Genomic DNA, 25000 nt, shown 5'->3' with positions numbered 1-25000 from the left:
CTTGGGGCCTTGTCTTCTCCTCCTTTCGGGGTAGCAGTACCCCACTGGCAAGGTCTGTAAGGGCCTTGTGACTGACCTCTGCCCCTTGGGTGTCTGTATTTGCCCCTCTGATCTGTCAGAAGCTGGAAAGGACCAGTTTTTGTTGGCCAATTTCTGCTGAAACGAGGGGGTTGTACCTGTAAAAAATCCTTGACCATCTGCATAGACTTTGCCTTATCCTCCATTTTCTTTAAAACCTCTTCTGCTTTGACGCCAAATGCATCCTGCTGTAAAGGTGCATCCAATAATTTTGCTTTAACATGATCAGCTAGGGTTTGTTCTTTTAACCAAGCATGTCTACGTATAACAGACCCATAACAGCTGCTCTACAGGAAGCTTCCAATGAATCAAATCCACATTGTAAAGTATGTTTGCCCACCTGTTCAGCTGCATGCAACAGATCCTGCATTTCCTTGAATTCAGACTGTTCAGTATGTGCGCTCATTTTTGTTTTAATTGAGACATTAGGAACTGCTGATATTTCAGCATGTGAAACTGACAATTTCATGCTCTCATGGCCAGTGTTGCTGAGGTGTAGATTTTCTTTCCCTATCTATCTAGGGCTCTGGAATCCCTTTCAGAGGGCACAAGATTTTGCGCCATAGAAGCTTTAGCCCCCCTTGGGACCCTGGGAAATTGTTTCTGGGTCAGCCACAGGGCTTTAATAAAGGAATTTGAGAGAGTCCGGTACTCTGTAGTATGTCTGGTTTGGCTGGAGCAGGAGGTAGAGAGTCTGGATTTAGACTAGACTAGACTCCAAGTAAACATCATCCACAATATCTAAAACTGGAGGGATAGCAAGTGGTCTGTGCTGGAGTAGTAAAAGGAACACTCGGAGCCTTTTCTTTGAATCAGAGTAGTCCTGGCCTTCCCAGTGGAAATGTTCCCTCGTGGTATGCAAAGTTTCCCCAAGGGAGTAGTCTTCAGGGGGAGATGCTGAGGGAATAGAGTCTTCAGCATCAGAGTCTTCATAAGGGGGGAAACGTGTAATCTTGTTCCACAAAAGAATCTGAGGACATTGAAACCTGGTCAGAGGAAGCATAATCCTCCTCTTGTCTTGGTCTTTTATCTGGAGGGGCATGGAAACCCCTGATTAGGGTAATCAAATCTTCAGCCATCTTAAGCATCTGTTTCTTAGGCATGGGGCCTTGAACCGTAGACTTGATGTACAGTCTTTTGGTTTTAAAGGAGTTTTAAGCTTAGCAAAAGATTTAATGGTGAGTGTAGTCTTGTCTGAAGACACCTTCTGCAACCGAAGGTGTTTCGACTGCACCGGGGTCTCCTGCTCTGGTGTCGGAAGGGCCTAGTACACTCCACTTGGGAATCTGCAGGTGTCTGAGGTTCCAATTCTGCGGTCGTCAGGGGCTACGTAGGCACCTCACTGAAAACCGGCGACAGGCCCTGCAGAGGCCTAGAGTCTGGCTTGTTCCTAGGCTGCCTGTCCTTATCCTTGCATTTTTTATGCATGCCGGTTGTCTGTTGCTCTGACGGCATGATATAATTAAATTTCCTACCAAAGTAATGTCACGGGAAGCCAAAACGGCGTTTGATAGTTCGTTTATTAAACCTAGCACAAAACAGACAACCTGTGACGTTGTGATCTGGGCCTAGGCAAGGAATACAATAAGAATGGAAGTCCTTATGAGCTATTTGCTTCCCACAAGAAATGCAATTGTTAACTTTTTCTGACATCGGACGGAGGCAAGAAAAGGTTCCCCAACGGGGTACTTAGCTTTATTGAAGACTTTGGACTGAAATTCGAATCGAAAATCTCAGGTGTCGGCCGGCCGGCACTTGCGAACTGCTTCTGCTTCGGGCACCGCATGGCAAGAAAGAATGAAGAAAATGGCGTTGGATGCCTCATACCCCTGGCGCACTGACGTCAGGGAAGAAGCGACAGCAAACTACGCCGGACCAAGACTTTGGAACTCCGGTCGACTGCGGGACCGCCTGACGGCAGGATAACCCTAGTGTGATGACTGCAGCAGGGTAACACGATGATAATCATCAGACCTTTCCACCACCCGAGGAACCGACATCTCCGGCTCTGAAGCGCCAGAGTGGCTCAGAGGAGGAACATCGGCAGGGTGTACGGGCACATTAGGCTCCAGGGCAGACTACGACAGAGCTCAAAGTAAATTTGCCAGCACCGAATTCTGAAGCAGTATGCGCACCACTCAACATTCTCATCAGTAAGGCTCAGAGGAGCTGGAAGATACAGTGGGGGACCTAGAGGACCTAGATCACTGAAAAGTAAGAGACCTAAGAGTCGGGGAGACCGGTCAGAGCTCAGCTAACTGGCTCCACGACACAGGCACAGTTATTGGCTCTGAAACTCCTGGAGCCGAAACTGATGGATCCACAATACAAACCTCTGTCGGCACAGAGACCAGTGGAGCCAGTGAGGATGTAGTCAAGTTTGCCAATTTTGTCTGGCAGCTTTGACGAGACAATGAGTGGGAGACCACTTTTTTGTAGATTTGGCTTTGTCTTTCTTGGGGGATGGAGACAGAGCTGGAGGATGAAGAAGCCAACTCATACTCAAAAGAATGTTTTAATAGTCCTTTCAAGATAAGTTTGTTCTCTTGAACACGGGGACTAAAAGCATGACAAAACAAGCAAGACTCAGATGTGAACAGCACCCAAGCAGTACACACAGACTGTGCCCATCTGAAGACATTATCTGGGCACATTTTGTACATTTGTTGAAGCCCAAAGGCTTGTGATCTTTGGACCTTAGTGCAACAAAATTAGAAGTTATGTACTCACCATAACGTTCCATCTGAGTAGGTGACTTCATTCGGATGCAACCTGTGGGTATCGGATCCGAGCCGGCAATTCAAAAGCTTAGGCTCCGAGCTCCTAGCTCCTCCCTCTTACCCATAACCCCTTGCCAAGCCCTGACTGACCTCAGATTGAGTTTGCCTCAAAATACTGACCACAGTACACTAAAACAGCATAAATACTCGCTCTATAAAGATCGGGGGGATGGTTGCATCCGAATGAAGTCACCTACTCAGATGGAACGTTATGGTGAGTACATAACTTCTAAATCTGAAGTAGGCAGACTTCATTCGTCTGCAACCTGTGGGACAGAGTCCCTAGCTACCTGAATCTTGGGCGTCATGGAAGGATGTTCCGGAGCACCGCTGAGCCAAAGGATGCTCTTCCTCTAGAAACAACATCCACCTTGTAATGAGAAATAAAAGTATGAGGCGAGGCCCAAGTAGCTGCCGCAAGAGATATCATCCAACGAAACACGGGACTTAAGGCGGCTGACGTAGAAACTGCCCTAGTAGAATGAGCCGTAACCCTCTTGAGGAGCAGGTCTGCCTGAAGTGTCATATGCCTGCAGAATGCAATTAGCAATCCATTTAGATAGAGTGACTTTAGATACTGCTTTACCCAGAGCAAATTTAGCAAAGGAGACGAACAGCTGATCTGATTTCCTGTGGCCAGCTGTCGGTTAATATAAAACGTAATTGTCTATGAACATCCAAGGAATGCAATTTGTATTCTCCTTTGTTTGAATACTTGGGAAAAAATACAGGCAAATTGATTGACTGGTTAATATTGATTCAGAAGAGACCTTCGAAGAAAAGATGGATTGGTCCTGAGGCACACCCTATCAGGGAAGAAAGAAAGATAAGGCGGTTTGACACATAGAGCCTGAAGCTCAGACACCCTTCTGGCTGAAGTGATAGCTACCAGAAAGGCAGTCTTCCAGGAAAGGTATTTTAAATCAGCAGAAGCTGCAGGCTCGAAGGGAGGAGCAGTAAGGGCCTGCAGTACTAAAGACAAGTCCCAAGGCGGTACAACCTCCTTGACTGGAGGCCTTAAACAAAAACTCCTTTGAGAAAAGTTTTGCATAATTTCGCTGTCATAAGGAGCTGTGTCATGACCAATATGATAATGCGAGATAGCCAATTGTACCTTAATCGTGGAAGAACTAGCCCCTTGATGAAAGAGGTCTGTTAGAAAATCCAGCACCGCAGAGATAGGTGCTGAAAAAGGATCCACAGTTCTCTGTCCTGCCCATATAGAGAACCTCTTCCATTTACTCCGATAAACCTGTCTGGTGGAAGGTTTATGAGCAGCCACCAAAATAGCCTTGACCGTGAAGAGATACCGAGTCCTAATCAAGGTTGGAATTGGAGCAGCCAAGCTGTCAACTTCAGGGTCCGCAGATTGGGAACTGGCATTCCCAGAGGGTGAGAGATGAGATCCGAATTGGATCCAGAATCCATGGTGGATTGATTTTGTGAGACCATACAAAGGGGAACCAAGGTTGTCGAGGCCAGAATGGGGCAATGAGAATCATTCTGCTCCCCAAACTGTTGGCTTTCTGCAGAAGCCTCTGCATCAGAGGAAGTGGAGGGTAGGCATAAAGGAGACCGGGAGGCCAAGCATGCACCAGAGCATCCCTCGAACTCCCTGGTGGGGAAGCAGAGCGAAGAAATTGTCGCATTTGGCGTTTGAGGGAGAAGCAAAAAGATCGCAACAGGGTTGCCCCCAAACGGCAAAAATCTTCTTCGCCACTTGAAGATTGAGGGACCACTCGTGTGGAGAGAGGATGGTGCGACTGAGCTTGTCCGCAAGGATGTTGGACTTTCCCGGAATGTGCGTTGCTACCAGAAAGCGTTTGGTGGAAATTGCCCATTCCCAGACTCTCATGGCCTCTCGACAAAGGGGGTAAGACCTGGTTCCTCCCTGCTTGTTGATATACCAGACTACGGACATGTTGTCTGTCTGAATCGCAATAGTCCCTGAAGGAAGAACGTGGTGAAGTGCTTGCAACGCTAGGAGCACCGCCCTCATTTCCAGGACATTTATATGCAATGACGTCTGTGGGATTCCACGTGCCTTGGACAATCTTTCCCGCAGAATGCCCCCCCCACCCGAGGCAAGAAGCGTCCGTGGTCACTGTGGCTCGGGGAAATGCAGTGCAAAAAGGTCTCCCTGCCAGGGGCTCCGGAGAAAGAAGCCACCACAGAAGGGAGTCCCTGCACGCTCTGCTGACCGCAATCGGAGCGTTTAGAGACGAACAAAGAGGAGACCACTGAACTTGAAGGGTCCATTGAAGAACCCGCATGCGTAAACGGGCATGAATTAGAAGCGGGATAGCTGCCGCCATAGAACCTAGGGCCCTCAGGACCGAAGCTGCAGTTGGAGATGGTTGCAGGATTGCTGTCACATGACACCTCAGGCTGGCGATACGGTCTGGGGTGAGGAAGGCTCGCATTGATCTGGTGTCTAGCCTTCCTCCTATGAAATCTATAATTTGAGTTGGTTTCAGAAAAAAATATCTCCCAGTTGATCGTGATGCCCAGCCTTGGTGCTAGTTGAAGAAAGTAATCCCTGGCTGAGCACAAAAGATGCCTTGATGATGCCGTCAGGAGCCAGTCGTCCAGGTACGGAAAGACCTGTAATCCCTGGAGCCTCAGGTGGGCCGCTACCACCGCTAGCACGTTGGTAAACACCCTGGGGGCTGAGGTGAGACCAAAGGGGAGGACCCTGAACTGATAATGACTGGCTCCCAGCCGGAAGCGAAGAAACCTCCTGGATCGTCTGTCCATCCGAATGTGGTAGTACGCATCCTTGAGGTCTATGGAACACATCCAGTCGTTCTCCCTCAAGAGGGGAGTATAGATTGCAGGGTGACCATCCGAACTTTTGCTTGGTTACTGACAGGTTCAACTGGGAAAGGTCTAAGATTGGTCTTAAGTCCCCGTCTTCTTTGGCACCAAAAGAACCTGGAGTAAAACCCTAATCCGCTTGATCTGGGGGGCGTGCTGGATGGCTCTTTTCCTAGCAGCTGCTCGATTGATAGCTGCCGCCTTTGGTCGGGTGGAACATCTGGGAGGCTGCGAGATTTGGGAATCTTGAATAGGGTATTGAATATCCTCTGGATATAAGTGAAGCACCCAACTGTCTGTTGTTATGGACTCCCAAGAAGTCAGGTGCATCGAACCGCCCCGACTGCCTCCAGAGACGGACAGCCGGGCAACCCTTCAGGGCTGCCTGTGGGTCTCTCAGAGAAGGTTCTCTGGACCCAAAATTGCCAGGAGCCCCCTGCCTCTGGCACGACGACCTCCCGTCCTCCTATGCCACGGAAGGACTGGTTATCACGAGCTCGTTGGGTCTGCTGCGACTTCCGGAACCACATCTTCTTCTGTCCCTTTTGGTTCTTAGAGAAGGACCTCTGGGGAGCTGAGAAGCTGACTCCGACGGCAGGCAGCGTCTTCCTGTCCTTTTCGCTCTGGACTAATGTCTCGCGAACAGTCTTGCCAAACAAGGCAGAACCATCGAAAGGGGCATTCGCGAAGGTCGCCTTGAAGGGCTCTGCAAAATCACAATGGCGGAGCCAGGCCTGTCGCCTCATGACAAGGCCTGCTCCGCTGGCTCTAGCGGCTCCCTCAGTAGCATGAGACAGCAGCCGCATAGATGTACTGGATACTGATCTGAGAGTGGCCATTCGGGTGGAGTAAACCTGTTTATCCTCACTCGAGATGGACTCCGGGGGAGATGCAGCGTATTCTTTAATCAGATCCCGCTGCATCCTAATGACATGTGCCATGTAGTTCAGCGCTCTCAAGGAGAAGGTCGCTGAACTAAAAACTCGCTTCCCAATGCGATCCATCGAACGGGACTCCTTGCCCGGAGGATGGACGGAGGGACTCTCCTGGGCCAAATCCCTCTTCGTGGCTGCAGCCATCATCATGGCATCTACTGGGGGACCCTTACTCCAGTGGGTGCGGTCTGATGGAGGAGAAAGAATGCGGTCCAGGCGCTTAGGGATAGGCTCAATGGTGTCCGGATCCTTCCACGCCCTGATGGATATAAGATCCACCAGGGGGTCAGCAGGAGGGGACACCCAAGAGGTAGAAGGGCCCGCCTCGAATGCCTCCAAGAACACAGACTCGTCCGAAGAAGCCTTGGGGCAGACCACCCCCTGATCCTTAACATCTCCATGATGTCTCCAAATCTGACCTCCTCAGCGGGTGACCTAGGGGAGCCTTCCCCTTCATCCAAGTCCGTGTCTTCAGTGACGGACTCAGGGGAGTCCATGTGCCTCCTCTTGCACTTGCGCTTCCGAGGTACTTCATCGGGGCTGTCCGAGGAGTACTCTTCAGCAGATGGATGTTCCAAGGGAACCACTTGGGACATCGAGGTGGGCTGTCCCTGACACCGGCTGGTGGGGGCCTGGCCCAACTGCAATGGAGTGCGGGATGGAGCCGTGGCAGGGACCGGGGGTCCGGATGTCCTCGACAGTGCCCTTTCCATAACGTTGAAAGCCGAGGGGGAGCCAGCTTCTAAGCCCGAGCCGACCCCACTCGGATCCGACGACGGATCGGAGTCGAGCCGAAACCGTCGGATCCGAGAGACCAGTGTGCTCCGACCTGGACGGAGCCGAAGACACACCAGCTCCCTCGGATCCGAGGCTCGGCCCAGAGAGGTCGGGTCCGAAGTACCCGAAGCACTCAAGGGATGGGACGGATCAGAGGTGCGCCGACCTATCTGATCCGACCCACCCCCGGATCCAAATCTGCACGGCGCCGATAGCTCCGAACCCGTGGTATGGGTCGGAGAAGGAGCTAAGGGGGCGAAAAAAGGGGTCGAAGCCCCTCCCAGATGGGGGGGGGGCTAGGAGCACTCCCATTTGCATTTGGGCCTGGATGAATTTCCTCATCATCCGGTCCATATCAGCTTCGCTCATTGAAAAGGTCGATCTAGAGGAGGCCACCGAAGCGGACCTAGAGAGCCGTCTCGGTGACCTCCTGGAAGGGCTAGCCTCCTCCTCCTCGGGTCCAGGAGAGAACCGAGGGAGTGGAGCCGAGGAGGAGGAAGGCTAGAAGGCACAGGGAGGCCCGCTTAGATGGAGGAGCCGAACTAGAAGCTTGCCTCCTCTTATGGTGCTTCTCCTGTGCCTCTCCTTCTGTCTTTCCCTAGAAGAATCCTTCCCCTCCGGCAGCTTTAAGGGAGGTTGAGTCCCAGCCGGAGGGAGAACTCACAGCAACAGGTTGCTGACTGGAGGCAGAGGCCGAAGCAGTATCTGGGGGTAAAAGACCCGCCAGCACAAACTTCGACCTCCGTTCCCTTAAAGCCCGGGGGTTGAACCCTGCACAAATGGTACAACCAGAAGACAGGTGTTCAACCCCAAGATGAACGACGAGTGTGGCCATCTGCTGGGGACAGCTTATGGCCACACTCGGTACATTTGGAGAAAACAGCCTTAGGGGCTTCAGACATTACCAACCTAAGGCCTAAATACACACACACACAAACAACTACAAAAACCCGAGAAAAATTAACTAAAGAGGGAGGAAAGCCTTAACCACACACAACACTAACTAGTTTAATAACAAAAACAGAGAATTTGAAAACTTTTCCTGTCAAAAAATCTAAACTTATCTCAACCAACGCCAGGAGCTCTAGAATTCCGTTGCTTCTTGAAAAGCGGCAAACGAAATCTGGGGTCAGTCAGGGCTTGGCAAGGGGTTATGGGTAAGAGGGAGGAGCTAGGAGCTCGGAGCCTAAGCTTTTGAATTGCCGGCTCGGATCAGAGATCGGATCCGATACCCACAGGTTGCAGACGAATGAAGTCTGCCTACTTCAGATCTAAAGATACTAATGAAGAACTACCTCCAAACAGTTAGCCCAGGCAACAGCAAAGACCAACAGGCAAACCGATGACTAGGTTTTTTTAACAAACGGGACTAGCCCTAAGAGATGATGAAGACAGAAATAACCAGAGGACTAGGTCCTCTATGGGCCCAGCGCAAAGTGAGAGAAAAAACGAGAAAAAAATTTGCACAGCAAGCGAAAGCGATGCAGGGATACAAGGCGGCCAATGGAAGGATAGCCAATCAAAGCAAACAGTACAAACAGTAAACAATGCAGAAAATTGTCTAAAACAGACACAGAATGTGATAAAATACTAAACTAAAGAATACAATTATTCTTAGTCAGCAAATAACCAGAAAAACGTATTGAAATCTTTTCACTTTGCCATGGCCAAGAAGCATGTCTGAGCTCAACGAGCAGCAAACAAGATCTGGGCTACGTTAGCAGTGCATTACGGGATACCCACAAGCCAACCTGAAGTTTTTGAGCTAGAGAATGGCAGAGTCGAAGCAGAGGTTCAGTTCCGATCCAAAGTGTAAGAATGAAGGCGAGACAGGACCACAGATCAAATGTTCAATACCTAACCACACACTTCACTACTGTAAAGCAGCAAAACAGTTCAGCACAAACTCATCTTTACAGTGGCAACATTCAAAAGTTAGTCAATCACAACCCTTACATTGAAAGGGTGAGAAAAAAAAAACTCTGGCAAAATAAGTCACTATCTGGTTAGCTCTGTGCTTGAAGTCACAAAACCACCACTCTTAACAAAAGAAAAAATAGCAAAGGGGAGGCAAGTTAAAAGTGCCAGCATTTGCAATCTAATTTAGAACTCTTCACTTTCCATAGCTTGCAATAAGGATAATGTATGCCACAAATTTTGTATCTAGTAAAATCATTCATTAGAGATTATGAAATATTAGTGAACTAGTTACCCATACCATCCAAAACTCGCTTTCTATTTTGCTTTTCTTGGATAAGTTCAGATCAGAGTTATAAGGCAGATAGATTCTCTGAAGGCATCAACAAATGCTGTTAACTATATTCACCAAATATAGGTTCTCATTTGAGAAATGCCTTTAATGGCATCAGCTAAGCAAATTCTACTACTGGAAGTAAAATGGAGTACAACCGATTACAGTCATCCAATTCCCATTTTGAATACAGCCATCTATCCACAACCCTCTTTTCCCCTACCATTTTTGTACAGAGATCACAAAAGTTAAGTCAATTATAACCACAGAATACTTTGGCTAGGATTACAAACATGTGACAATGTTATACATTAGTCAGTTAAATTATATATTTGGCTTCTGATCAACAACCAGAGTAGACGTCAATAAAACAGTTTAAGGTTACAAAAAAGTCACGTTCTTACAAAAGCTCAATACCATCCAAGCTTCTGATGTTAACAGGGACTGTATTTACCATAACTTATATAAAAATGTTCACAAGCACTCATTCATTACCTCCATCATTACCGCCACTGTTAGCATATAAAGTAAAACAAGGATGCCCATTAACTGGAGTTTCTACCCAGTTAACCCTATCCTATATTGTATTTAGCCACTCTCAGCAATGACATTTACACAAGTGCTAAAAGTATGTACAGTTCTACTCTGACAGAGGGAAGAAGCCCAGACCAAGACCCAAAGGAGTTCCGAGTAGTGGCTCAAGAGGAGGAAGAACTGAGCATGGAAGTCTACCACTTAAATGGGTTCGTCCATCCACGTGGTGGTCATCAGTTAAACTGCTCCTGTGCAAAGGTTTGAACAATGCCCACAGGACTGGGGGTATGGCTTTGGTGTTTTAAGTTAGTGACAAGCTCCCTCCCAAACAGAACATTCCCATGGGTGACATCCATCAGGTAAGTGGGGTTAAACTCTAATAAATCCCTGATGGTTGCCAGGGGTGGGACCTGACTTGCTATTATTCCATACCAAAGGAGAGAAGTCAAACATTACACAGTAACAATTTAATCAGTTTACCAAGCACACAATGATTTTTTTCAGTTTAAAAACTGGAAAGCCTCATCTTGAAAAAAATAAACGAAACGTGTGTGATTATATAAATATATATCATATATATTACACATACTTACACGTTTATGTATACATTATATAGACATACACACACACACATATATACATACACATACATATAAAAACAGGTAAGGCAGGTTCAAAGACAAGAGTAAAAAGAATGTAAGGTCAGACACTCAAGATACACGAGATAATATTCATAACTAACATGTTTGTCATTTATCATCTCCAGCTTAATTTACTGATACCAGTATATGAAAACTCACAGCAGTCTCCTAAAAAATTCTGCATTAAACTAGCCATGTTCACAAATTATTGGTCCACATATTTAATGGCATTGTTAATTTTAACACATTTTACAGCATACTTTTAACTAAGGAACTTCTATAATTTCTGTATTTATAGCAAAGCTAATTTCTGTATCTATAGTAAAGCTTTCCAATTTCTGTATCTACAGCAAAGCTTTCTAATTTCTGTATCTATAAGCAAAGCTTTCCAATGATTTTATTACACTAAGAATCCAGTAACTAAATATCCAAGCATCACTGACAAGCAAACTTGGTCTTAAATTGCATAGTGGTGAACAGGACGATTCATAGTCTTAACATCTTAAATAAAACACAAGCCAACATGTACAGTGTAGATACCAGACTCATGACTCCAAGCAACTGTTCAAAGAAAGCAAAAGCGGACATTTCAAATTTTTCTATGACTGTGGATCCCTCAACACACACGTGTTGAGTTCCAAGATTTTGTGTCTGTGTGTGTGTGTGTGTGTGTGTGTGTGTTCACAATTCTGTCCACACTGCTTGCTCAGTCATTTACAATATATAACATTTATACAAGTACACAAAGAACTTCTCTCCCCAGCTGTACTAGACAGACAAGGGAAACTTTGTATGTAAAATGTTTAAAGTTAGCCTGTATCCTAAAGGCATCTCCCCCCAACTGTACTAGACAGACAAGGGAAACTTTGTATGTAAAATGTTTAAAATTAGCCTGTATCCTAAAGGCATCTCCCCCCAATACTAGAAAACATTCAGGAGGTGCCACCAGCATACACTACTGGTTATACAATACCAAACAGTTTACCCAATAACAATGTTGTCCAACAGGACAAGAAAATCTACAATCCTAGGCTAGATAACAAAACTACCATTTTTTATCAAGTTAGTGACTTTTCAGGACTTTACCACAGAAGAGTGGGGTGGTTCACAGTTGGGAACTATGCCTAAGAACATAGAGAAGGAAGATTATGTTGCAAGAAGAAAGGTAAATTAGGGTAAATATATATAGAACTGAAAACTTGCAATTCTACTACAATTTCAAGACGACACCTCTGCATTAAGGAAAAAAATGTACTTCAATCAAGGTTCCAGCAGATAAGATCACCTAGCATCCAGGGTGGCAGAGCAGTTAGCAGGGAGGGAAGCATAAAACAGCCAAAGGGAACAGTGTGGAAAACAGATTGGGGGGGGGGGCGCAACTTGTTAGCTCGCAATGCAGTACTTGTTCCATAGGTGGGGAGGGGTGTAGAAGCTCATTAATGCTTGGATAAAGTATACTATGCACATTCACCTTCAAAAATCTGCTAGACTTTTGGGGGGGGGGGGCAACATAACATCTCACCCATGCTAGTAATATACTGCCACAGGCAGTTCTCACCCCTGCAGTTTTTGTCCTACCTGCTCTGCAGCAAAGCCTGGCAGGTCAAAAGGGAGAAACCTGAGGGTGATGGCATAAAGGCAAGGAGTGTGGAAGGTGATTATATTTGAACCAAACTGAACTGGAAAAGGAAGTGTACAAGTCTGCCCTTCGCAAGACAATGACAAATCTACTGTACATTTTTTTTATATAAATACAGTCATGCTGACTGCACACCATGTTGAAAACACTACAAAAAGCTCTACAGTATACGTACCACCAAAAAAAAAAAAAAGTGCAGTACCAAAACAGGATTACTGAAAAAGCAGCCACAATGAACCCAATGTTGAGTACATTAAATGCACTAACCAGAGTTGGAAACCAGTTCAATGTCATTCCCTTCCAGAATAAGTTCATCCTTCTGGCTGGCGGAAAGCTGGCAGCTAACACCTTTAAAAAAAAAAAAGTCATAATGCAATCCAAGGTTACAATCTTCACACATCAGGCACCCACAAACTTTTTTCGGGGGAGGGCAACTCTGCACCCATACCATTTTAGGCAGCTAGAATTAAAACTTCAAAACACCAAATGTGAAGAATTCAGTTTACTTTTCATCAATCTTTTTTCCAGGTAGGCATACCTCTCAACCTCTTGGCACAAGAAATATGTGCAAAACCAAAATTAAATGGGGGAACAAAGACCCCAAAACTGGGACAGCTTTTAAAAACTGCTCTTAAACTTAGTTGATGAAATAAAAGGTTGTGTTACTATGCATTTTCTGGAGAAGTGTCACTTTAGTGACCTCAATCCTCAAATTTGACAAATTTTATGAGGGAGAGACCAAAATGTGAGGGGGGAGGGGTTGGAAGGACATTCTGCAAGTGTCTGGACAATTGAGAGGTATGCTGCTTGGACGGGGTTACAACAGTACAGTTTTGTACCTACCATAAATGTAGATGTTTGAATGTTCACACTGCTGCAGTCATCACACACTTGGGTTATCCTGCCGTCAGGCGGTCCTGAAGTTGGCCTGAGTTCCAAAGTCTTGGTCCGGCGTCGGTTGCCGTCGCCTCTTCCCTGATGTCAGTGCGCCAGGGGTACAAAGGGGTATAAAAGATGCATCTGACGCCATTTTCTTCAGTTTTTCTTGCCCCAGATGTCAGGTGCCCCCATGTAGGTAGGCAATACATATTGCTAATAAAACATATAAAATATAAACAATACCTTCAGATACAAGCAAATACACCACAAAGGTTGTAAAGGGTAGACTGGTATAGATAAGCCTAGCTAGGACAGAGGGGATGGAGGGAGGGTAACCCGGACTGCAGCAGTGTGAACACTCCTTAACATCTACATTTATGGTAGATACAAAACTGTACTATGTTCATCGTGTTACACTGCTGCAGTCATCACACTTGGGTAGAATCCCAAAGCTAAGGTTGGGTGGCTGGTCTATAAAGAATTAGGATTGGCTAGGAGGCCCTGCAAAATTGCAGTGGAAAATCCTACTCTGGATTTAGAGTAAATAGGCAAGTGGTAATGCTTGGTAAAGGTGTGCACTAAACTCCAAGTTGCCGCCTCCAAAATTTTCTTGGTTGGTACTCCTCTGAGAAAGGCTGTTGAAGTGGCTGTTGCTCTGGTAGAATGTGGCCCGATATTATTAGGGACCGATTTTCCATGCTGTGTGTAGCAGTAACGAATACAGTGTCCTATCCATTTGGAGATAGCCTTGCCCTGTGATCCTGCAGCATAAGCCACAAACAGTTGCTCAGTTTTCCTGAAAGCCTTTGTTCTGTCCAAGTAGAAGCGTAGCTGCCTGTGTATGTCCAAAGAGTGCAGAAGTTTCTCCACTTTATTCTGGGGGTTTGGATAAAAGGTTGGCAAATGGATGGTTTGGTTAAGGGCCACACTGGATACCACCTTTGGCATGAAGGTAGGATTTATCCTTAAAGAAATCCTGTCCTGATGAAAAATTATAAAGGGTTCCACTGCCATTAATGCCTGTATCTCGGAGACTCTTCGTGCTGAAGTTACTGCCAGGAGCAGAGCTGTTTTCAATAACATTTTTTAGTTCGGCTGTATTGGCTGGCTCAAAAGGTGGCAGGGTCAGTTTTTCCAAAACAAAATTGAGGTCCCAAGTTGGTATTGGTGCCCTCCGGTCTTATGTTTTTTGCCCCTCTGAGGTACTGCTTTAGCAAGAGATGAGAGAATAAAGGAGGATCTGTGCCGTAATGTGCTGAAATGGCAGAGGTGTGGATCTTAATTGATGAGAAAGACAGGCCTTTGTCCAGCATCTCAGTTAAGTATTGTACAATCTGAAGGTATGTTTGGGACAAGAGGGTCAAGGCTTTGAGCCTGGTTCCAGGCGCCGAATCTCTTCCATTTTTCTGAGTATGATTTCCTGGTGCTAGGCCTCCTAAATTACATCCATAACAGCTTTAGAGAGAGAGGTGTTGCCTGTCTGACTAATGGATCTGCCATGCAGCCAAGTTTAGTGTTTTGAGCTGACCATGCAGGATCAGATTGTTTTGTTGAGTCAGAAGGTGTGAAGTCTGAGGCAAAATCCATGGTGGGCCTTGAGCCAAGTTCTTTAAGATTGGGTACCAGTGCTGGCGTGGCCAGTCTGGAGTAATCAGGATCATCTGTGGTTTTTCTTGTCTGGCCAGTCTGGAGCAATCAGGATCATCTGTGGTTTTTCTTGTCTGGTTTTTAGGAGTACCTTTAAAAGGAGAGGCAGTGGTGGGAAGGCAAACGTTTAGGCTTTTCCAGCTGAATGAGAGAGCATCCACTTTCCATGCTTGGGTGTGGTAAGTCCTTGTGCAGAATTTTTGTAGTTGGCAGTTCAACGGGGAGGCAAAAAGATGTCTGGGCATCCCCATTTTTGTGTTAGCTTGCTGAAGCCTTGTGGATTCAATTTCCATTCGTGAGGGTCCATGATATTTCTGCTTAGATAGTCTGCTAGAGTATTTTTCCTTCCTGGCAGGAATTGTGCTTGCAGATGAACTCATATGTTCATAGGTAGATACTAGGCTATATCTGCTCTAGGGCATTTATAAGCCTAGCCAGAGTGTATTTGGCTTCCGCCTCCCTATTAGATTAGCCTACTGTGCCTCTGTAGAGTAGGTCACAGAAGGTACCCTTCTAAGATCAGTTTACTGTGCCTCTGTCTAGCAGGGACACAGAAGAGATCCCAGGGGTGAATTTGCGATTTCCCATCCACGCGTCCAGATTTCACTTAAGAGGGTCAGCGAGAGGCTACGTCCAACATGAATTGGGATTCTATTCCAGAGAGAGGGGAGCCTCTGGGAAATTAATCTGCCCCTCCAGCATGTCCTGTTTATTTTTGTGCTGAGGTTTAGGTCCCTGGAGCGTGTAGCTCTAAGGGACTTGGATTTTTTTGAGGTGGAGCATGTCCAATAATTCTGGGTTTGACATGGCTTTTGTAAGTCAGGCATAGATCGCCTCTGAGTAAGCAGTAAGCAACTGAGTAGAGCTGGAGTTTCTTTAGTCGAGCTGCATAGGACATCCGATTGTAGCCCATGATCCTCTTGGTGAGGTACTTTTGGGGTCTCTCCAATTGCTGCAGGTGTCCGGTAAGGTACATCCCAAAAGGGGCATTGTATTCAATTATGGGCCTGATGAGTGAAGACTAGAGGGGCACAATGACCTCTCGATCTAGATGCGAACCCTTTCGTGGTGGGCTATATAGAAGGGCTTTCTAACCACTCTGGCAACGTGATTATCAAAGGAGAGATTACTATCTACGTTGGTCCCCAAATCCCTAAATTACTTCTTCCGTACTTAATGGATTACCACCTGTGGTAATTTGTGGGCACCTTGTTTTTCCCAAAGGGGATGACTATGCACTTTTTAGCATTTAGCTTGAAGCCGTGGCTCTGGCACCAAGCATCAGTCTCTGTGAGACCCCTTTGGAGGATGCTAGTGTCAGCTGGAGATTCGATTATGGCCCCCAGTTTGCAGTCATCTGCGAACTTTGTCAGCCATAATACCCCAGTGTTAGCCTGAACTTCAGAAAAGTATATACCGAACAAGAGAGGTCCCAGAACTGAGCCCTGTGAGACACCACTTGTAACTGGTTTTGATTCTGACATGGCACCTGCGAATCTGACCATGTGGGTTCTGAGCCAGTTTGCAACCCATCTTGTGATATAGGGGTTGATTTTTAAGCTGGTAAGCTTATTTATGATGCCAGTGTGGGGTATTGTGTCGAAGGCTTTTGCGAGGTCCAGGTAGGCTGTGTGGACTACCTTGCCATCATCTATGGCTTTGGTAACTGTTTCAAAGAAATCAACTAGGTTTAAGAGGCAAGATCTGCCCTTAAAGCAGAACTGGGTAGGGTCCAGTGTCTGGAGGCTCCCAATGTCTTTGTTTATGAGTTCCATGATAATACGCTCCATAGCTTTACAGACCAGACTAGTCAGGCTTATGGGGTGATACTTTCCGGGGTCCGTTGTGGCACCACCTTTGTGGAGTGGGACCACTGTAGCTGTACACCATTCTTTGGGTACATATCCTGCAGTAAGGCTAAGTTTGAACAGTGACTTAATGTGAGGGTTCAGTTCTTGGAGCTCATGTAAGACAGCCTGGGACACCGTCCAGTCCCATAGATGCTGTGTTTTTTTGCTTTTGAGAGGGCAGCTTTCACCTGTGCATCTGTGATGTCAGGGAGGTTACATTCAGTTGGGATAGGCATTTGCTCCTTTGGGGTGGAGGGCGGGGGAGTTTGCGCTGAATCTGTCTGCCAGGATGTTGGCTATGTCTGTATGTTCTGTATATTTTGTACAGTTATGCAACAATTCAGAGCATATCTGGGAGTTTCCGCCCATGTTCCTGACATAACTTAAGAAGGCCTTGTGATTATCTTTAGTGTCTAGGGCAATTTTTCTTTCAAAACTGACCTTTGATGATTTTGAGGGATCGAAGTTTCTTGCTAATACTGATCAGAGATGCCTTTCCCTTTTGGGATTTTGCTCTGTCATGTAGTAGCTTCCTCCTCCTGTTGTATAGCTTATTTATGGCCGGGGTCCACCAGACCGGTCTCTGGTTTTTGGAGGAGTGAGTCTTAGTTTTATTTGGGATAGCATGATCCATGCATTCCTGCAGGTGCTCATAGAATGCATTTGTAAAGGATTCTGCGGATTGGGCTGTATTATATCCTCTGGCCCAGGGGCTTTGAAGGATTCCACCTCAGTCTTCGCTTTTGAGAAATTCTTTACAGTGATTTCCTTGGCTGGGGGGTAGGGATGGGATATGGATGTCCAGGGAAATTTGTTTATGGTCTGATCTTCCCAATGAGGAGTTTACCTCTGGTGTGGAACAGAGTCCCCATGTTGGTGATGACCAGGTCCAATATGTTGTTCCCTCTTTTGGGAGTGGTGACCAGTTGTTCCACTGCGTTAAGAGTTTATAAATTCAAGGAACCGTTGCACAAGGGTGTTTGGGCTAGAGTAGTTTTCCCAGTCAATGTCTGGGTAGTTGAAGTCACCCAGTAACAGTGTTTGGAGAGACCTTCATATTCTCCAGTGTTCTCAGGAATGCCAAGTGGGGTTCCTGTAATAGGGAGGGTGTTCTGTAGCAGGCTACAAACTGAAAGGCAGTTTTGCCCGCTGTTAGTTGCACATGGATGGTCTCCAATGCTTCGTGCAGTGCCACTAACCTGGAGGAGTAGGTATCCGATGAATATAGATACTCCCCCTCCTTTTGTGCTTCGGTCAGAGTTTTGGGGCAGAAACACATGGTATGAGTTATAACCTGGTAGTGCTGGGGTGCTCTCAGGAGCCTTGAACCAGGTTTCTGTTACTGCACAGACATCGATTTTCTCCATACTGAGGAGAGCCTCGAGTGCGTGCATCGAGGTTTAGACTTCTGGCATAGAGTAGCATTACCTTTAGTTTTTTTATCCTTGGGTTGTCTATGGAGGTGGGTTTGTCCTTGGAGCCTTGCCTAAAAAAGGCAGTACGGGGGTGGCAAGAGCCTTGGCCAGTATACGAAAGCCTAAGGGTGACAGGTGCAAGCAGTCCCTAGCGAATCAATGTGGCTTGTTGAGCATGTCATCCCAGGCTGACAAGACACTGGATCCCCTTTGAATGACACCAATACTTGCCAACTGTTGAAACTGATCATTTTGTCTTTATACTGTGGCATCATTCTTGGCAAGGGCAAGATGCTACTCAAGGTCAGGGTCATACCAGCCTGGGCTACATGGTCAGAGAGCTCCTCTATGTCTCTTTTCATGTAGTCCAGGGATGTACGTTAGAGCTGTATTCCACAAGGTCATAGCTTGCCTGCACAGGGGATAGGAATGAGTGCTCCCTTGCTTATGTACCACATTACTGTGGTGTTCTGTCCTTAATAGTAATTGTCCTGGATGCAGAAGTTCCTTAAAAGCTGTTAGGGCATTTTGAGCAGCCATCTTTTATTGATGTGAAGATGCATTTGGTCTGTGGTCCACTTGCCCTGAATACATTTTCCTGCCATGTGTGCTCCCCAGGCATAATCCAAAGCATCTGTTAGAGTCTGCCTGGCTGTGGGTAGAGTGAAAGGCTGACCCTTGAGGTGACATGCCTGTGCCCACCATCGAAACTCCTGTTGTAGGCAGGGAATTATTGGAATTACTGCTTCCAAACAGAGAGTGTTGAGTCCAAACACTTTTTAGGTACCATTGTAATTTCCTCATATGCAGTCTGGCATATGGTTTTAGAAGTATGCAGGATGCTATGAATCCCAGAGCCTGCAAAATTTTTTCTTGCAGGGAGATGGGACTTCTTTGCTAGTAACTGAAAATATTGAGTCAGTTGTCCTAGTTTGTCTGGCGTGAGGTAAGCCATCTGGGTTGTTGTATTTAAACTGGCACCCAGGAAAGTTATCTGCTGTTAGGGCACTAGTTTTGACGACTTTTCGTTTACTGTGTACCCTAGAGAAGTTAGCAACCTTCGTACAAACGCCAGATGCTGTTGAAGAATGTCTTTTGTCTCTGCTTTAATGAGGCAGTCGTCCAGGTATGGATATATTTGAATTCCTTTTTGTCTGCAAAATGCAATTACTGGTGCCAGGCACTTTGTAGAGACCCTGGGCGCAGTAGATAAGCCAAAGGGCAGTGCAGAGAATTGGTAGTGCATTGTACCAGCTTTGACTCTGAGGTATCTTCTGCAATCTTGTCTGATAGGGACATGCAGGTATGCCTATTTGAGGTCCAGAGTAACAAGCCAAGCCTTCTTGCCCAGCATGGGAAGAAGCTGTAGTGTCAACATTTTGAATTTCGGAACATCCAGGTACGTATTTAGAGTTGAAAGGTCTAGAATGGGTCTCCAGGCTTTGTCCTTTCTGGGGACCAGGAAGAGTAGAGTAAAATCCTTGTCCTTGCTGTGGCACTTTTTGAATGGCTCTCATGTCCATGAGGGCTGAAATTTGTTTTGAGCCTCTGCCCATTGATTTTGTGGCAGGTTTGGCATTCCTTTTAGCCTTGGTAAAGTGTGGAAGTGGAATCTAACCGTGAGTCACTATATTCAGAACCCATTTGTCTTGGGTGATTGTCTGCCAAATTTGAGAAAAAAGTGCTAGTTTTCCCTCTAAGGGGGCTGCCAACAGGGGAGTGCTTGGTGTACGCAGGGGAAAGTCATTTGGACTGTTTCCTTTAAGGTTGAGACTTGCCCTCACCTCCTTTTGGGGTTGAGGTGCCCCACTGTCGCCTGTTAGAGCCTTGGGGTTGAGATCTGCCTCTCTGTGGCCTGACACTGGAAAGGACCAATTCTTTGTAGGCCAGTTTCTGCTAAATCGAGGTGGCTGTATCTGTAAGAAATCTTTGTTTGCATAGATTTAGCTTTATCCTCCATTTTCTTTAACACCTCTTCTGCCTTAACACCAAACAAGGTATCATGCTGTAAAGGAGCGTCCAATAATTTTGCCTTAACATGATCAGGTAAACGCTGTTCTTTTAACCAAGCATGTCTTCGAATCACAGAACCTGTAACTGCGGCTCTACAAGAGGCCTCTAAAGAATCAAAACCACATTGCAGAGTATGTTCCCACCTGTTCAACTGCATGCAATAAATCCTGCATTTCTTTATAGTCAGGGGCTTCTGAGCTTGCAAGCATTTTCTGTTTTAACTGAGCCATTAAATATTGTTGGTACTTAAGCATGTGAAACTGGCAATTTAAAGCCCTTACTGCTAAAGTTGCAGAGGTGTAAACTTTCTTCCCCCATCTACCCAATGCTCTGGAATCTGTCAGATGGGACTGGATTTTTTGCAATGGAAGCCTTAACCTCTTTTGGACCCTGTGAAATAGTTTCTGGATCAGCAGAATTGTTTCATAAAGAAACTTATGAGAGTCAGGGACTCTAATACCCATCTGGCTTGGCTGGCGCAGGGGGTAAACTGGAGATAAATAGGAGATAAACTGGATTCAGAGAATACATCATCCACAATATTTAACACAGGCGGAACAGCTAGGGGCCTGTGCTGAGGCAATAAAAGGAAGTCCCTGAGCCTTTTCTTGAATTCTGAAGACTCCTGACTTTCAAAATGGAAATGCTCCCTCGTGGTATGCAAGGTTTCCCCAAAAGAATAATCCTCAGGAGGAGAGGCTGAAGGGATGGATTCTTCAGCATCAGAGTCCTCATAGGGGGGGTAGACAGCATCCCTGAAGAGGAATCAGAGGAAATGGAAACCTGATCAGAGGAATCAAAGTCTGTATCCTGCCTAGGCCTTCTCAGGAGGATGGGAACCCCTGATTAGAGTAATGAGGTCTTCAGCCATTTTAAGCATCTGTTTCTTAGGCATGGAGGACTGTCCAGGAGAATGCTGTAGTTGCTTCTTTGTCTTTAATGGAGTTTTTGTCTTGGCTGTTTCTTTAATGGTAAGCTGTGAAGATATGATCTGAAGACACCCTCAGAAGCAGATGCCTGCTCAGCGGCTCCGGACCCATCTGAGGGGTTAGTTTCCATAGGCCCAATACCTTGAGTCTCCAGACGCCTAGTTGTCTCCATGTGGGAGTTGGAGGCGGCCTGTGGCTCTGAGGTAGCAGGTGTCAGGGGCTGCGAAAGCGCCTCACTGAGAACCGGCGACTGGCCTAAGAGAGACAGTCTGTTTTAGACCTCTGATGCCTGTCCTTAACCTTGTCTTTGCGTTTTTTCATAATTGCGGTAGTCTGTTGATCCGACGGCATAGTATAATTGAATCTGTGGCCAAAGTAGTGCAAAGCAAAATCAAAACGTCGTTTTATAGTGAGTTTGTTAAATCTAGCACAAAACAGACTAGTGACGTCGTGATCAGGGCCTAGGCATGGAATAAAGAGTGGAAGTCCTTATGAGGTATTTGCTTCCCACAAGAAATACAATCATTAACTTTTTCTGACATTGGTCAGAGGCAAGAAAAGTTTCCGCAACGGGGTACTTCGCTTTATTGAAGACTTCGGATCTGAAATTAGACTTCAAAAATCTCAGGAGTCAGCCGACCTGCACTTGCGAACTGCTTTTGCTTCGGGCACCGCGTGGCAAGAAAGACTGAAGAAAAAGGCGTTGGATGCATCTTTTATACCCCTGGCGCATTGAAGTCAGGGAAGAGGCAACAACAACAGACGCCGGACCAAGACTTTGGAATTCAGGCAGACTACGGGACCACCTGATGGCAGGATAACCCAAGTGTGATGACTGCAGCAGTGTAACACGAACATCTACCGTTACACATCCCATTCTGTGCATGTGCAAATCTGGATGGGTCTGCTTAGTACTCCAGTTGTTTCAGCAAGCAATTGTTTCTTAGACATTGTTCCCTTACAATGTTTAACTGAAGATAACGTTTGGGCTATGGCTTTTAAACTTGAGTGGTACCCTGCCGCCCCCACTTAAAGTAGGAGATATATTTAGTACACACATTTTATGCCATCAGCTGTCCAGCTTTTGGCAAGATGTACTTTTTGTCCAAATGTTGGAAGTCTGCAGGTTAGGGAGAACTCAAAAGGTACCCGAATTGACATGACATTTGAAAGTTTGCACTTTCTGCAGTTTTTTCATTTTATGGATATCTGCTAGAGTTGGTGGTGCCTCAGGTGGATGTAAAAGATACAATGGCACTTTAAGTAGGGGCAAGATCCCCAATGCTCCAGCCAAAATTTCCCCCAGTCATTATGACCACCACCTTGCTCTCTGTTGAACAGAGCTAATCTGATAAAAAAATGCAAATAAAATGTGTGGCAAGTACTAGGAACAGACTACCTAGAATATATGTATTGCCACCAGAGGCCTGTTCCACTCCTGTGGGAAGGCTGACTCATTCTAAGTGTGCCCCTTGAAATGACAGAAATTTAACAATTATAAAAACATCCTATTAAGTCTCTCAGGCAATGCAACTTGAAATGTTATGTTTAATTTTTAAACTATGCATTCATATCTCCCAAAGCCGTTGCCATTTCAAAAGAACTCCCTATCAAACATGCTTCTGAGGAGAGAGAATAAAGCAGCTTTGTAGTGGGCAAAAGAAGACAAAATATCTGAAACAGGATGCAACAGATTTACTCCCCCACAAAATAACCCAATCTCATTTTGAACCACCATTTCTGAAGTTACTAGTATTCAATGCTGAGATGTTGCTCTTAATACAGGGTTCAACAATCAAATCATGTGCTTAGTGCTCCTTAAAACGTTAAAGCTACTTTAGATTGAAAAAAATAATTGTTAGCTATGACATGTTTACAGGGGTCTATATTACCTTACTGAAAACTGAAACTACATCGGAAATGCAGATTAGTGAATTTGCTCTTGTGAGGGGGGGCTGCACCCCCCTGCTAATTATATAAACCAACTTACTACAATTTCACTTTCACTGAACTGCATTTCAGAAAATTCAGTTTGAGAAGGGTGCGCGCGAGAGAAAGTTACTGTTTGTCGTTTTTGCATTTAAGTTACCTGCAACACATTGCGTTTAAGTTACCTGGCACTTGCTCACTAAAGCAATTATATAAAAGTCAGCACTAAAAAATTAAAAGCACTACACCCTCACAAACTCCCCTTGAGTACCTTGTTCCCCATTGGCCCTTTTTTTCAATTACAAAGGAATTCCCAATACTATTCTAGCATGTCCAAAGGTCAGTTGTCAATCTTCTCTCCAGTCCAGCAGGTGAATCTGGGAATCTTGAGGCAATGTTACAACTGCCTCATGTACACAGACAACCCTCTCCTCCCAACAAATTCCAACACATGTGAGAGATGCAACCATATAGCCAAACTGGAGGCTAAGCTCTCTCAACTCAGTACTGGCGTAACCAGTCAGGAGGAGAAGGAAACCACACTCTACAATTCCAGTCTCACATAGACCTACCACGACAGCAAACCAAACGCAAACACAAAAACACTCGGAGGCTCTAAATAAAAATCTGCCTAAGCAGCAGAGACCTCCAAAGCAGACACCCAAGCAACCGCTACCCCAAAACAAAACACGTGCAACACATACCTCACAAAGCCAGTGTGCCGAACAGTCACAGCCCTTAAGGCTGAACAACACACCTGATACACTTGTAATAGGCGACTCTACCGACAGGCACACTGACGTCCCGCTTGTCCCGCTCACCAGGCTGAAAAAGAAGGTCACGGTGAGCTGCCTGTCGGGTGCAAGGACCAGCCACATAAGCACTCCGGTCACTCCAAGGCAAGTACAAATATGACTGAGTCATTGTCCATGCTGGTGTGAATGACCAGAGATGTACCTCCCTGGACTACATGGAGACAGAGGAGCTCTCTAACCATGTAGCCCAGGCCAGTATGACCCTGACCTTGAGTAGCATCTTACCCTCACCAAGAAGGATGCCACAATATGAAGACAATTTGAAGACAAGATGATCAATTTCAACAATTGCCTTAAGTATTGGTGTCATTCAAAGGGGATCCAAAGCCTGTCAGCCTGGGATGTCATGCTCGACAAGCGATGATGCTTCGCTACGGACAGCTTGCACCTGTCACCCCTAGGCTTTCAGATACTGGCAAAGGCTCTTGCTACCCCCATAGTGCCTTTTTCAGGCAAGGCTCAAGACAAACCCACCTCCATAGGTATCACAAGGGATAAGAAACTAAGCGTAATGCTACTCAACGCCAGAAGTCTAAACCTCAAGATGCACGCACTCAAAACTCTCCTTAGCATGGAGAACATGGATATCTGTGCAGTAACAGAAACCTGGTTCAAGGCTCCCGAGAGCACCCCAGCACTACCAGGTTATACCTCATACCATGCTTTCCGGCCCCAAAACTTGGACCGAACCACAAAGGGAGGGGGGAGTATCAATATTAGTCAAAGATACCCACACCTCCAGGTTGGTGGCACAGAACAAAGCATCAGAGACTATCCATGTGCAACTAACAGTGGATAAAACTGCCTTCCAGTTTATAGCCCGTTACAGACCACCCTCCCAAACCCAGGAACCCCACTCGGCCTTCCCGAGAACACTGGCAAATATGAAGGTCTCTCCAAACACCATTATATTGGGTGATTTCAACTACCCAAACATAGTCTGGGAGCATTATTCTAGCTCCAACACCCTAGCCCAAAGGTCCCTAGAATTTATAAACTCAAATGCTATGGAACAACTTGTTACCACTCCCACAAGAGGGGAAAACATACTGGACCTGATCATCACCAACA

This window comes from Protopterus annectens, chromosome 2.part1 (genome assembly GCF_019279795.1).
Source record: "Protopterus annectens isolate FY-2018-M chromosome 2.part1, PAN1.0, whole genome shotgun sequence".
NCBI lineage: Eukaryota > Metazoa > Chordata > Ceratodontiformes > Protopteridae > Protopterus > Protopterus annectens.
The sequence above is the reverse complement of the archived record's forward strand: the minus strand, read 5'-3'. Positions refer to the sequence as shown.